General features: G+C 38.5%; 1 protein-coding gene and 1 long non-coding RNA gene across 2 annotated transcripts in view; both read left to right on the forward strand.

The window, feature by feature from the left end:
- The window catches only part of astn2 (astrotactin 2), a 435,007-nt gene that overhangs the window by 37,555 nt on the left and 382,933 nt on the right, over positions 1-14,519 (forward strand). The window lies entirely within an intron of this gene.
- Positions 1,486-4,551, forward strand: LOC311293970. The gene is made up of 7 exons (XR_014627985.1): positions 1,486-2,278; positions 2,921-3,039; positions 3,164-3,461; positions 3,562-3,622; positions 3,788-3,881; positions 3,972-4,090; positions 4,196-4,551. It is a non-coding gene; the product is annotated as an uncharacterized lncRNA (long non-coding RNA).

The raw sequence follows: 14,519 nt of genomic DNA on the forward strand, positions 1-14,519 counted from the left end.
TGGAATGGAGTAGTTTAGTAGATTGTGGAACACAAAATGTTGAGCAAAGATGTTCAGAGCGCTGTTTCTTTTACACCTGATATTAAAGTTCCCCTGTACACTGCATGAAAAGTGGGATTTTCGACAGTTACCGGCGCTGTAAATTGTCGTGGAAGTTCAGGTTTACGACTGCAAACGGCAATTTACAGGCAACACTGCAAACTGTCGGAAATTGTCGGAAATTGACGTGGGACTTGCTTGCCCCGTGACCCCCCTCCCTCTAATGCTTTAACATGTAAATGAGACTGCTGTGAGCTTTACAAATGCAAATGAGGGTAGCAGGGGGAGTTTTATCCCAGGTGACTCAAAGGTATTAACTTAATTCTAAAAAAAATACAATATTTATTTATAACGCAAAATTAAAAACAGCCAAGGCTGACCAAAGTGCTGTACAGGGCAATAGATAAAATGCAGGGCAGAAACAGGACAATAAAAAAAAAAAAAAATAGTTGTGTCAAGGGGTATTAAAAGTTTTCAAGGATGTTTTGAAGATGGAAATTGAGGGAGCTAGTCTGATATAGAGGGGTAGACTGTTCCAAAGTTTTGGGCCTGCAGTCGCAAAAGTGCAGTCGCCTCGTTTTTTAAATCTGGATCTGGGCACGATGAGAAGACAGTGATCACTGGATCTCAAAGTACGAGATGGAGTGTACGGGCAGAGGAGATTGGTCAGATATTGGGGGGCCGGTTTGTTAAGAGCTTTATACACAAATAGTAAAATTTTAAAATCAATCCTGAATGTGACAGGTAGCCAGTGGAGTTTGAATAAAATAGGGGTGATCGACTCATATTTGCGTGTCCCGGTGAGAAGTCTAGCCGCTGCGTTTTGAACTAGCTGTAGACGAGAGAGAGAGGCCTGAGATAGGCCAAAATAAAGTGAGTTACAATAGTCTAAGGCCATCCTTAAAAATATTCTTGTTTGCCGTAACCCGACCGACCCTGTCAGTTTAGTAGCCTACCGACCCAATTATTTATTTTTTCCCCCTTTTAGTCCGACCGACTTGCCGGCTGAAACTTGTGTTAAGACCGACCGCTTTTTTGTAACTCTTCAAACAACTAATATAAATGCAATAAAATAATATTAGTTATTAAGTATTGTGAATATAAATTCCGTAGGCCTGCATACAAACATAAGCTATAGCAGTGTGATTTTTATTTCAAAATAAGAGATTTTTGTTTAACGGTAACACCAGTGACACAACTCCAGGGGACCACTACTTTCATTATAAATTTTATAATATGTATTCTGCATTTTTTTATATATATATCATTTACATAATATATTTGATAGTTATGTATACATTATTGTATTTTAAATGGTGTAAAAATCTGGTATTGACCTCAAAATAAAGCATTTTGCCTCTGTACATGACTGTAGGGACGAGCACTTCTGTGGTGCTTGAAATTCTATATAATTCATAAAAATCAAATATTGCCACATTGATGGCTCAAGAGGGTGTAATTGTTCAAATAATTTATTTTAAAATGTAAAGAAATTGTAACCCTAAAGTGTTTTTTAAGTGTAATATTTCTGTAAAGGCTAGGGACAGAAAAATGGACATTTTCATAGAATGACCCTCTTACATTTTAGCTTAAATTTATATATTTAATGAAAGTAGCTAGATTAGTTACTATGTGTCATTAGCAATAGCCAATGTTATGTAAAAAAGACACAAAACCATTTATTTCAACAATTAATTTCAATCAGGCTTTGCCACAAAGGTAAAATGTGCATTCCATGCAAACAGCATCACAATCTCTTAGAGCCCAACCACTGTGCATAATACAACACGAACAGAAGATTGTATTTGACTCATGCTGCATACACATACGCAATGACAAGAATTATGCCTACTGTACATATAGAGTTACAACTACGATTAGAGTTGTTTACATAAAATGTACCTCGTTTCTATTGTGCATTAAAAATGTTTGTGGCCCCTTTAAGAAATCCCTCTCTTCTCGCGATACTATCACTTGTGCTGGACGCGTGCGCGCGACCAGAGAACGGCAGCCATTTTTCATTGTTCAGGAGAGCTCCATGACGGTGCGTGCATCGATCGGATTCTGTGTTATACGGTCTTCTTTCTTGGTAAATATTACTCCAATATCTTTAATATGCACAAATAAGTTGTGAAGCGAAGTTAAAAGAACATTTGATGTGTACATTTTTGTTAATAGATTTATTTGGAGCGCATGTGTGACGAGGGAATTTCGTGGTGATCGGACGGTAAAGGATTGGGTATGTACGTTTTATGGTTTATGGGGGAAATTACTGATGGCATGTTTATTTGATAAATCTGTTAATGAGTTGAATCTATATTCTGTGATTATACAATATAACTTTATGGTTAAATGCATATTTCTGGTTCCGCATGGCATGATTAAACGTGGGTTGTGGCTTTGTTAAAGTGCTTTTATTTCTCTTGTAACTTAGGCCTAAGTTACCTCAGCCACTGCCGTATTCCAGTTTGTGTTATCGTATTTAATTGTAGCCTAACATATTTTGGTTTGGAGAAATCAATTTAAATCTGACCAGTTGCAGTGTATTACACTGCATTTCAGTTTGAATTGAGTTAAGTATTCTGTGGATTTGGGCATTGATCCACTGGTTAAGCTTTTTGTGACATTTGATTGTCATCTTCAAATTTACTGTAAACTGTTTCTACAATATTTTTTGTTCTGTCACTTATTTTAAACAGCAATCAGAATAAAACCCCAATTTCAAAAAGCATAGTTTGCTTCCGGTGTGTATTTATGCAATTTCACCCGGTTGCATTTTTTCTCCTTTGTTTAATTTTACTGTGACTTATGTTGTTCTTATTAATTTTACTGTGACTTATGTTGTTCTTATTAATATCACTCTCAATTAATTGTTTTCCAGCTGCCTTAAAGACATATTACACGACAGTGCGCAGGAGCTTCAGGTACAAACAACCAGATCTTGCATTGCAGGCGGAAGCTGTGGTGAATTCAGCTCGGAGTCGAGCGAGAAGAAAGACGGTAAGATTTATTAGATTAGATTCGTTTTTGGTCAATGTGACTATTTTTCAGGTGCATTAATAGATGTGTGTTGTCCATACACAGTGCATTGCGCAGTATTGATTGTCTTTATTGGTTTTAACAGCTGCTAAAAGCGAGACAGAGTGTGCTAGCTGAGGATGAGGTGGGCCTTCGGAAGTGTGCTACCATAGACCTGATGTCTGATGAGGAAGACGGCATCGTCGGCGGGGTGTCTGGATGGATTGTGCGACCTCCGTCCTGTCGCAGCCAGGAGCTCACCGAGCTCTGTGCTACGCTGCAGTCGAGATTAGAGGCGACTCCAAAGTACAGGGCAACGCACCACAGACGTCTGCAAAATGGACCGAATTCAGACAGAATGCCGCTAGTTACCTGCAGCTGTATTTTGTCAGGCCTTGTGAAATGTAAGAATATTCTGTTTTTCATGATTTCATCAAAGCAAGAGGTCATGGGATTGATGGCTATTATTTGTTTAATAATTGTAAATAATCCTGTAATTTACAGGAAGCAGTATGCCATCTTCACAACTCTGAGCCAAATTGTGGGCGCTACGAACTGGATCAAGGTAAAAAAATAAATAAAAGAATCTTACATTCTTTTATTTTTTTACTTTCATAAAAACTTACAAACATTTTAAAGGTAAGATTCAAAGAATATGCTTTCATTCTCTTGTATAAGAAAATAGATCCGTTATAGTTTACGATCTTAATCATACATTTTGTTTCCATAGAGTAACCTCGCCTCATAACGAGGGCGTAACCTCACATTTACTCAGAGCTATGTCTGCAAGTCCAGATTTTCATGACGCTGATCATGACGACATTGTAAGTAACTTTTACTATTTTCTCCTTGTTTCATTTTACTGTGACTTGCATTGTTTTTATTCATATCACTCTCATTTAATTGTTTTCCAGCTGCCTGTAAGACATACTACGAGACAGTACGCAGGAGCTTCAGGTACAAACAACCAGATCTGGCATTGCAGGCCGAAGCTGTGAAGAGTTCAGCTCGGAGTCGAGCGAGAAGAAAGAGGGTAAGATTTTGTCAATGTGACTATTTTTCACGTGCATTAATAGATGTTTTGTGTCCATACACAGTGCATCACAGTACTGATTGTCTGTATTGGTTGTTTTTACAGCTGCTAGAAGCGAGACGGTGTGCTAGGTGAGGATGACGTGGGCATTTGGAAGTGCGCCACCATAGATCTGATGTCCGATGAAGTTCAACCACCAGCCAGGAGCTCACAGAGCTCTGTGCTACGCTGCAGTCGAGATTAGAGGCGACTCCTAACTACAGGGCAACGCACCACAGACGTTTTCAAAGTGGATCGAATTCAGAGAGAACGCCGCTAGTCACCTACAGCTCCAAAGATGAAAACAGACACTGAGCTTCCAATTTGTTGTGTGTGCAGATGATCTATGCTTTGTACATAGGTGTATATTGTTTTGTGTCTGTGCTTATAAAGCTCTTTCTTTGAATAAACAGCATGTCCCTGGCAAATTTTCCATTCCTTTATAAATTCATGTCCTTGATGGTAATAATGTAGTCCATAGGTTAACAATGACATGAATATACCACAGAATAGCATATTATGAATATAAAAAAATAATTTATATATTATTATTTATATGAATATTATAATTTTGTGAATTTTTAATGAGCGAGGGTGACCAATAGTAACAGATCTGCCAACCAATCACGAGTGATTTTTCTTGTTTAAACCACGTGGGTTCAACCAATAGTGAGTGAGGAAATTCAAGCCTTTCTCTGGCGGGAGCTGCTATTCATATGGTAATTAGAGCCATTCACACCTCCGGCGCGAGCGCTCTGCATACGTCATGGTTCGTTTCCGACAATATTCGGCACAGACGAACGCGACGTTCACAGGCTGTAAATTGTCGTTAACTGCCGATAATTAGGGAGATTTACGGCCGTTTACGGGGTCGGAAATCCCAATTTTCATGCAGTGGTAGTCAATAAATGTATCCCCTAAAAATCATCTTTGATATCCAAAATTACATACATATATCCTTGAAAAAAATGTCTTCATGCCTTAAAATAGCTTGAATGTAACTCGACACCCTTGCCTCATTTAGTATGCGCGGTTCTATGAATATGCAAATGAGCCCCGCCTCCACTCACTCACATCAGCTCAGAGATCCACTCGTTGACGATCACACGTTGATCTGATTGGTTACAAGGTAGTTTGTGACGTCAGAAACACCAGCGATTTCAAACCGTGTTTTTGAGACTGTCTTTGGTTCACTGCAGTTTTAAGGAGAAAATACTCAGCAATGGTGTCGACTTATGCTATAAGAAAAAACGTGCAAATTCATATTAAAAAAAAAAACACAACATACACATACAGTATAAACAACATACAAAGCTGGATTTTCACCACAGGGGGAGTTTAATATATGATTTGGTCGATCGGATCACAAGTAGACGAGGGACATTCCCGTCTACACCTGGTGTTTTAATCCGTCTCTTTTGTCCACTTTCATCCTGATTTCTTCGAGGAGAAGGTCTTTGGGAAGGTAAATGTATGGGGTTTTTCAGATCTATCGATCTAATGGCTCATGCAATTTACATATGAACTCGCCCGGAGGCGACGGAAAAACACAGGGAGAGCAGCAGCTTTAGTTTCTGCTCAGCCGCAAGCCGAACACTGTGAGTGTGTGTTAGAAATCAAGAATGGTGAGAGAACAATGTGCTTGATACGTTTGTCGTCTTCAAACTAAACTTGGGACTTCAGCCGACAAAGTTTAAATCCTGTCTGGCTAGAGTGCTTCCCGTAATGTTCACGCATCAGGTCAGTAGGCGGAGAGTAGACGGTCTTTTGTCTTTTATAATTGAAATATCCGCTAACATGATTCTTTGGGTTGAACATCCAGCATCCAGTCCAATCTAGGGTAGGCTGCTCTGTTTACCTGATGCATTTCAAAAAGTCCCTTGTGGAGAGTTTGCTTGTTTTCTTCTGGGAAATAATATTGATAAACCACTTTTCATCAAGGCAACAGATATAATAAGTATAAACTTAAAAGCATCTGTAGGAGAATCAATCATCTGAAGCTGAAGCATATATCATTTTTTGTATAGAGCACTTCTGGGAAAATCTCTGTGAGATTTCAGGACAAAGGCCACTTGAGAGATTGATGATACACATATTTTGGATATGAATACACCATTTATCTGCTGTTTTCCATAAGAATGACAATCAAATTCCACTTCACTTAAAGCCACAGTGATACAGAAGCGCTATTAATAAAATGACTGTTGTTCAAACGCCAGTTGTAATCAAGCCAACGTCCGTCACAATGCCGCAACACATTTTCCACCCCAATATCTGCACGACTCCAGGGAAGAAGCTGAATGCCCTGTGCTTACGAGGAGATTTGGGCCAATTAGGGCTCTCCCTACAGTGTTCGGTATCACAATTTAACAGAGGTCTGACACTCAAACTCTGCTGATGGGTGAGGGAGAGAGTGCCAACGGTGCAACAAATGCTAGGTGGGCATCTGATGCTGTGTGTTTGAGGGTCTGCTCCCCGGACAGCTCTTCCAGTCACCGAGTTCGTAGGTGAGACCCCGCTGTCAGCATTTCAGCGCCCGTCCACGCCAGCCGCTCTTGTTTCACACTTGGAACAGGTAATTAGCCACAGAGCAGATTAACGCCAGTACAGCAAAACTGACAGTGTGCCTGTCTGTTTCTGCAACAAACGAGGCTTGAATGTCTTCGACGGATCTACTTATCCTCACTTTTGCGGTGGTGTGAAGGGGTGCTGTCAGCTGCACTTTTTTATGGACACAACTGTACTATTTTTATTCAGAAGTTTTCAAATATAAAACTAGATTACAGCGTCACGTCTCACATATTCCGTTGAATGTCTGCATAAAAGCTGTCCACTTTTTTGTAGAATATTCTGAATAACAGAATGGGTTTGTTTGACCAACATGTAAGGCAACATGTCTAAACCAGTTTATGCTGTTGATCTGCAATAGTTGATCACTTGGAAGAATTGGCCACAGCATGGGTAAAAAAAAAAAAAAAACTCAACTAGTGGTCAATCAATATTGTCAAAACCGATATATCGGCCGATATTTGGCATTTTTCTCATTATCGGTATCTGACCAACATGTAAGGGAAAACGTCTAACCCAGTCTATGTTGTTGATCTGCAATAGTGGATCACAATGAATAATTGTCCACAGCATGAAAAAAAAAAAAAAAAAAAAATCAACCAATAGTTAACCGATATTGTCAAAACCGATATTTACTGGCCGATATTTGGCATTTTTTTGGCATAGAAAGGGTTTGTTTGACCAACATGTAAGGCAACCAGTATAAACCAGTCTTTGTCGATTTGCAATAGTTGACCATATGGAATAATTGTCCACAGCATGGAAAAAAAAACCTCAACTAGTAGTTAACCGATATTGTCAAAAAAAAACGATATGTATCGGTCGGTTTTTGGCTTTTTTTTCGTTATCAGCATAGAAAGGGTTTTTTGACCAACATGTAAGGCAGCACGTCTAAACCAGTTTATCTTGTTGATCTGCAATAGTTGATCACATGGAATAATTGTCCACAGCATGGGAAAAAAACTCAACTAGTAGTTAACCGATATTGTCAAAACCAAAATAGCTGATATTTGCCATTTTTTCCTGTACTTTCATCATTCGGCAAATACGCATTTATATAATGTAAACAAAGTCTTTGAATGTATAATTATAATGTATAATGTTTTTTTTTTTTTTTATTAACGGATACATTTTTTTCTGTTTGGACATACTTCCCTAGAAGAAGCAGACTTTTTTAAACCAATCTAGGGTAGACTGGTCTGTTTACATGATATATTTCAAACAGGAATAAAAGCTCTATTTCAGAGTTTGTTTGTTTTGTTCTGGGAAAAGATATTGATGAATCAAGGCCGCAGATATAATAAGTACAGACTTAAAAGCATCTGTAGTAGAATCAATCACCTGAAGTTAAAGTATACATTTTGTTTTATATAAAGCACTTCTGGGAAAATCTCTGTCACACATTTATATAATTTAAACAAGACTTTACATGTCTAATAAACATGTAACCCCACAAATTTCTTAAACTTCAGTGAATTAGATTACGAATTTTACGAGGTGGGTAATACGAATGTATATGAACTCACTCGTACGAATTCATTAGATTTTTGCTAAATCGTACATATTTTACGAGTTGCCCAATTCGTATGAATTCGTACGAATGACCTTCAACTGACCCCGCCCCTAAACCCTACACCTTACCCATCACGTGGGTTTAGACAAATTGTATGAATTCATACAAGAGAGGTTGTACGAATTCGTACGAATTAGCCATCTTTTACTCACCAGAATTGGTCGTGAGATAGCGTTGGTACACCAGTTGCCACTATTTCATATTCATGTCATATTCAATGTGTACTGTATGTAAAATGATGGGTTAAATCAAGTAAAAAACAGCTCTTTAGGGTAGAAATTGCAGATTACCACTTTTTACAGTGTAGAACAGACTGTGAGAGGTCCATGAAAATGCCGTCTGAGACAGAGACTGAGAGCTACTTGACTTTCTGACCCGCTGCTCCCTTTCACCCTCAGCCACCCACCACATGTTCAGCGTTTGCCTGCTTAACCCTGCCGAGTCCTGCGGTTTACACTTCAGCCCGAAACCCTCTGCAAACGCAGCCGTGGCTCTGTAGAGGTGAAGAATCTTATTATGGCTCTGAATGAACCGCTTTGTCTCTGCAGCCATCGATACAATGCTAAAGAGCAAAGCTGGTTTGGACTCTTAGACGCAGTGGCAAATTGCTTTCGGTATCACTGGGACTGCATTTGCTAAAATGCTGCCCGTCTCTATTTATTATGCAGGTATAAAACAGCAGCCTATAGTGCGCTCTGCAGGGCCGACGCTGAGCTGGTTAGCCAAACGCTAATGCCGGCGGGAAATGAAGCGGCCTTCTAATAACGACTGACAGGGGCCATCTATTTTGGTCATGTGATACTACGACACGGGCCGACAGAATCCCGCTCGATATGCTCGCTTCCCGTTCAGGATGAAAACCCAACACACACTTGGCAGATCCTGGCAGAGCCGTGGCTTCAGGATATATTCACATCGGCTTTATTGCTGTGGATATATTCGTTATTATTTTTTCATACGAGGCATGAATGTTTTATTGGAAAATGTCTGTTATTATGCAAGTGTCTGGGGTTTGAGCAATACTAGATATTTATACTTTCTGAAACGTATCTAGTCTATCCCAGAAACCATGCTGTTTAAGATTTAATCATATATTTATATATATATATATATATATATATATATATATATATATATATATATATATATATATAATAGAAAATGTGTCATGTAAATTATCTTGCTAAATAGCTAAAGAAAAGGCTGCTTAGCCATGTTCCCCATTATGCCTCTTTGAATATGCGATTCAGTAAATAATGTGAATCTTTTGCTATTCCAGAAATACTTTGACCTCGGAATGTTTTACTGCGTTTCACCTTTCAAAATCATCAATCCAAGGTCTATAATTTTACATTCTTCTGTGCAAGCCATCAAGCACTTATTATCTGGAAGACACACTTGAGTAATATTCATCAGGTGTATTTCACCTTTGACAAATATTCAGTGTGATCTCAGCACTCACTGGCACTCGTGTGGAAACTAACACACGTGTTTCTGCACATTCGCATAGACACTAACACGTACATCGTCTACGCACTGACAACATCTAAACCGCATAAATGAGTTAAGAGACATAGAGATCTTTTGAATTCAATGGTTGCATTTAGTATATTTACAATACATGAGATTAAAGAAGTACACTTTTTTTCTATGTTGTGTATAAATCAGTGTTATGGTTAACTAAATCTAACTAAATTAAAATCATTTTCATTCATTTAAATACAGCTGAAATAATACAATATAAATACTATAATGGTTGGTAACTATCTGAAATATTTAAGTTCTAAAATCTATAATACAATAAAAAAAAAAATATATATATATATATATATATATACACACTGATATACAATATTGGGACCCCTGACTATTATACCAACAGGGACTGTAATTACATTGCAATCTAAATACATAGACATTAATATGGACTTGGTCCCCCTTTTGCAGCTATACCAGCTTCACTCTTCTGGGAAGGCTTTCCACAACATTTTGGAGTGTTTCTGTGGGATTGTTTGCCCATTCATCCAGCTGAGCATTTGTGAGGTCACCTGATGTTGGATGAGATGTTGGTCTGGCTCACAATCCAGTTCAACCCAAAAGTGTTGAGGTCTGGGTTCAGTGCGGGCCAGTCAAATTCTTTCACACCAAACTCATCCAACCATGTCTTTATGCTTTGTTCACTGAGGAACAGTCATGCTGGAATACAAAGGGTATTCCCCAAACTCGTCCCACTAAGCTGGAAGCATAGCATTGTCCAAAATGTCTTGGTATGCTGAAGCATTAAGATTTCCCTTCACAGTAAGAGGTCTAGCCCAACCGCTGAAAAACAACCCCACACCATAATCCCCCCTCCATTTGCACTTGTCCAGTTTGGTCTGGAAAGCGGCCCACACCTCCTCCTGAAGTGGTTTGAGCGATCAGATTCAAATCCGTCTCGAATGCGTTTCGGAGGGCATTTACACCTGGACTTTTCACGATCGGATAGCTATCCGATCACAGAAAACGCATGACCAGGTGTAAACAGCCCCTGACTGTGACGGGGCGCTTAGCTACCATCACGGCGGCGATGCGCTACCTATTACAGTTCACAAAGACTGAGTGCAAATGTTGCTTGTATTTGTTTGTCAAGCGTGTCAAGGTGTTTTGTTAATCATTATATTGTTTCAAATTAGCGGTAACCTAGCCTTTTATCAAAACTCCCACAGTAATGCCGTAGTTTCGTGTGCACACTTATAATATCTATTACTACGGTGATTTATATGCTATAGCTACTATCATCAATACATATCTTGCTGTTTAAAACCTTGTTATTTATTTCACAATCATGATCAGTTTCAATAACCACGTAACATATGTTTTCGTTAATTATGTATCTGTTTATTTAGTTTAAAAGGAACATAGCTTTGACATACCATCTTTGTGTCTTACTGGCGTCTCCGGTTTGTTTGTGTAAAGGAAATTTTGCCGCAATTGGGGGGTTTAAATGACGCTATGACTTCCGGGTCAATTGCAAGTGAACCGGAGTTTGAGTTATTAATTGTTTGACTGTTAGTATGACTTGTGGCTTTGCCAAATGTTAGCTGGAATCATAGAAATAATATTTTGTAATTTTCTAGTGTTATAGATGTAGCATTTCGGCTGTTTTTAAGCATTTATGGACTATTCACCTGAGCCACCCCTGCATTGTAATATTGTGTTGGTATGTGCCAATTTCAGGGGTACCTTTAGTCCTATAAAGATGAGTAGCTTTATTCTCTTGGGGGGCATGAGATGAGAAGACTTAAGTCTGTGTGATGCTCTATGTATAGTGGCTTGTGCAAAGGCTGCAAAATTGTGATTGTTTTTTTTTTTTTTTTTTTTTTTTTTTTTTTTTTGACTCTTATGTCAATTTATTTTCTTTACTAAACAGTTTTTTTTTCTTTTTTTTTCTTTTTCTTGTAAATTTGTAATGCCTTTCTTTGGCCTTAATTGGGGTAAATAAAAATATCCCATCTGTTCAAACTCATCCAACTTCTCCTGAGTGTTTACATCTGCTGACGACGACTCAGCCACATTTAGGCCACGTCCACACGAAGCCGGTGCGTTCCCGATCCGATATTTTTTTTTCCTCGTTCTAAAAAAAAATTCCGTAAACACGGCGTCGTCTCAAGAAATATCTGCGTACACACGAAACCACTGAAACCGACTGAAAACGGTGTAGTATATATGCCAGACCAGTATGGGGCGCTGTAATTCTGCCACAGAGATACACTATACACGGAGAAGAAGACTTTGAGCATGCGCATAACCTTGCGCGCTGTATACGAACCAAGAAGAAGAAGACAAAGATTATTGCTTTTTGCTCACCACAGTTGCAGAGAAGCAATAGATTTTGCTGTAATAAAGCTAGTAGGCTTAGTAGCTTCTGCAGCACGAATACAGTCATAAAAGTCCGCCATTATTGTTGTTGCTGTTACTCGTGACACAGACGACACGTGATGTGATGACATCATCGTTTCACAAAATATACGGATTGGCTGTACACACGAAACCGCGAGGGTGTCGTTTTCAGATTTATCCACTTTGGGACCCGGTTTCAAAAAATAGCGGTTTCAGTCTCCCAAAACGCCGGATCCGTGTGGACGAAACGCCAATACGATAAAAAATGTATACGTATACAGCGAAACGCGTCTCCGTGTGGACGGGCCCTTACCCTCAACACTGACTCACTCACTGGACCGTCAACCTGACAAAAATCTGCATAAATAGGCGGAGCTCGGCTACACAGGGGCCAATCAGAGCTAAGGCGGAGCTACAGATTAGGTGTCCCTAAAGAACCCGCGTATCTAACAGTAGTTCTGCATTACATTCATTAATTTGCATGCAAGTTTAATTTATTTTTATACCGTGTATTCTCCGTGTAAATTCATGCACCGAACCGTGACGCCCGTACCATATCGGTTCAATACGAATACATGTACCGTTCCACCACTAATGTTATAATATGTTATTATTCTAGGTTTCAGTGTCTGTTGAAACATCCACAAATGTTTGTGTGCTAGTAACTGTACATACAAACACACACACACACACACACACACACACACACAAAGAGCTCCCGGTGAAATATCATGGTTGTTTTAGAGACACTTGACTCTTACTGCCGGTGTTGGCAGGTTCAGCAAATGAAGTGTAAACATGACTGAGTTTGTCACATTGCAGGCGCTCGTCTTCGTCTGCATTTGCTCCAGACCGCATGTGGCTGCACGAGGTCTCAGGTTGCGGGATGAACCATTGCTAGCTGTGGGAGGGCCGATTCTCTCTTATGTAAACCGTGTGTGTGTGTGTGTGTGTGCTTCACTGTGCCTCACACACCAGCAGCACCCCACTGTCTCCTGTTTGCCTGACAAGGTTTGTCCTGGTTATCTTTAGATGATTGAAAATGGAAGGTTATGATGCTACACCAGATCTAACCTCGAATCTCTTATGTGAGATGGGAAATTATTAGTTGTGTTTGCTAAAGCTGACAGCCCTTGTAAAAAAAGAAAGAAGTAAACTTCAGTATACTTTTAAATAGAGTACAATTACAGAAATATTATACTTTTAAATTATATACTTCAGTGCAAACTAAATGTAATGCTTTCGGACACTTAACTGCATGCAAATGCAATCGTAATATAGTTTATATTTATATTAAATGCAGTTAGTTGCACTTAAGAGTCATTTTTGATCCACTTTAGGACTTAAATCTTTCATATTGTCTTTGAAATATGGTTAAAGTGTGATGTTGAATGTACTGACAAGCAAACTAAAATATAATTTAATGTTATTTCCATTGAAGCTTCTATTTCATGCATTTAACTATATTTGTAATTACACATTTGTAAAGAAGTTGCAATTTAGTACTTTTAAAATATATTACCTTTAAATGTAATTTTGAATACACTACAGTTCAAATTATAATCGAATACTTTAGATGTGTGTTAGTCACCACATAAAAGTAAGTGCACTTCTTTAAAGCACAACAACATATTATTTACGCATAATGATTTAAAATGTACTTTAAAGTAAAACTTTACTTTTACACTAAAGTGTATCTAGAGTACACTTTTATGACAATGTTTCTTTATTTCATTAATGTTATATTATCTGCAAGTACAGTATATATTGTACAGTTTAGACACCCATACTAAAGTTGACTAAAAAGAGGAATAAAAAATCATCTTTTGGAAACTGAACTTAATGCCTTAATTTAAAAAATTTGGAAAAATCCAACCTTTAAGGACACCAATTTTCTTTGTGAATGAATAATGCATCGTAAATAAATACATGCTCTTCCTTAAAATACAGGGTGCATAAGTCTGGACACCCCTATGTTAAATTCCCATAGAGGTAGGCAGATTTTTATTTTTAAAGGCCAGTTACTTCATGGATCCATCCAGGATACTATGCATCCTGATAAAGTTCCCTTGGCCTTTGGAATTAAAATAGCCCCACATCATCACATAGCCTTCACCATACCTAGAGATTGGCATGGTTTTATTTCAGTTAGCCTAATAGCTGGTTTGATTTGCATTGAGAGATGATCTTATGGAAAGTACCCCATGCCAATCTCTAGGTATGGTGAAGGCTATGTGATGATGTGGGGCTATTTTAATTCCAAAGGCCAAGGGAACTTTATCAGGATGCATAGTATCCTGGATCCATGAAGTAACTGGCCTTTAAAAATAAAAATCTGCCTGCCTCTATGGGAATTTAACATAGGGGTGT

The sequence above is a fragment of the Rutilus rutilus genome, assembly GCF_951802725.1.
Source record: "Rutilus rutilus genome assembly, chromosome: 7".
In the NCBI taxonomy this organism is placed as follows: Eukaryota; Metazoa; Chordata; class Actinopteri; order Cypriniformes; family Leuciscidae; genus Rutilus; species Rutilus rutilus.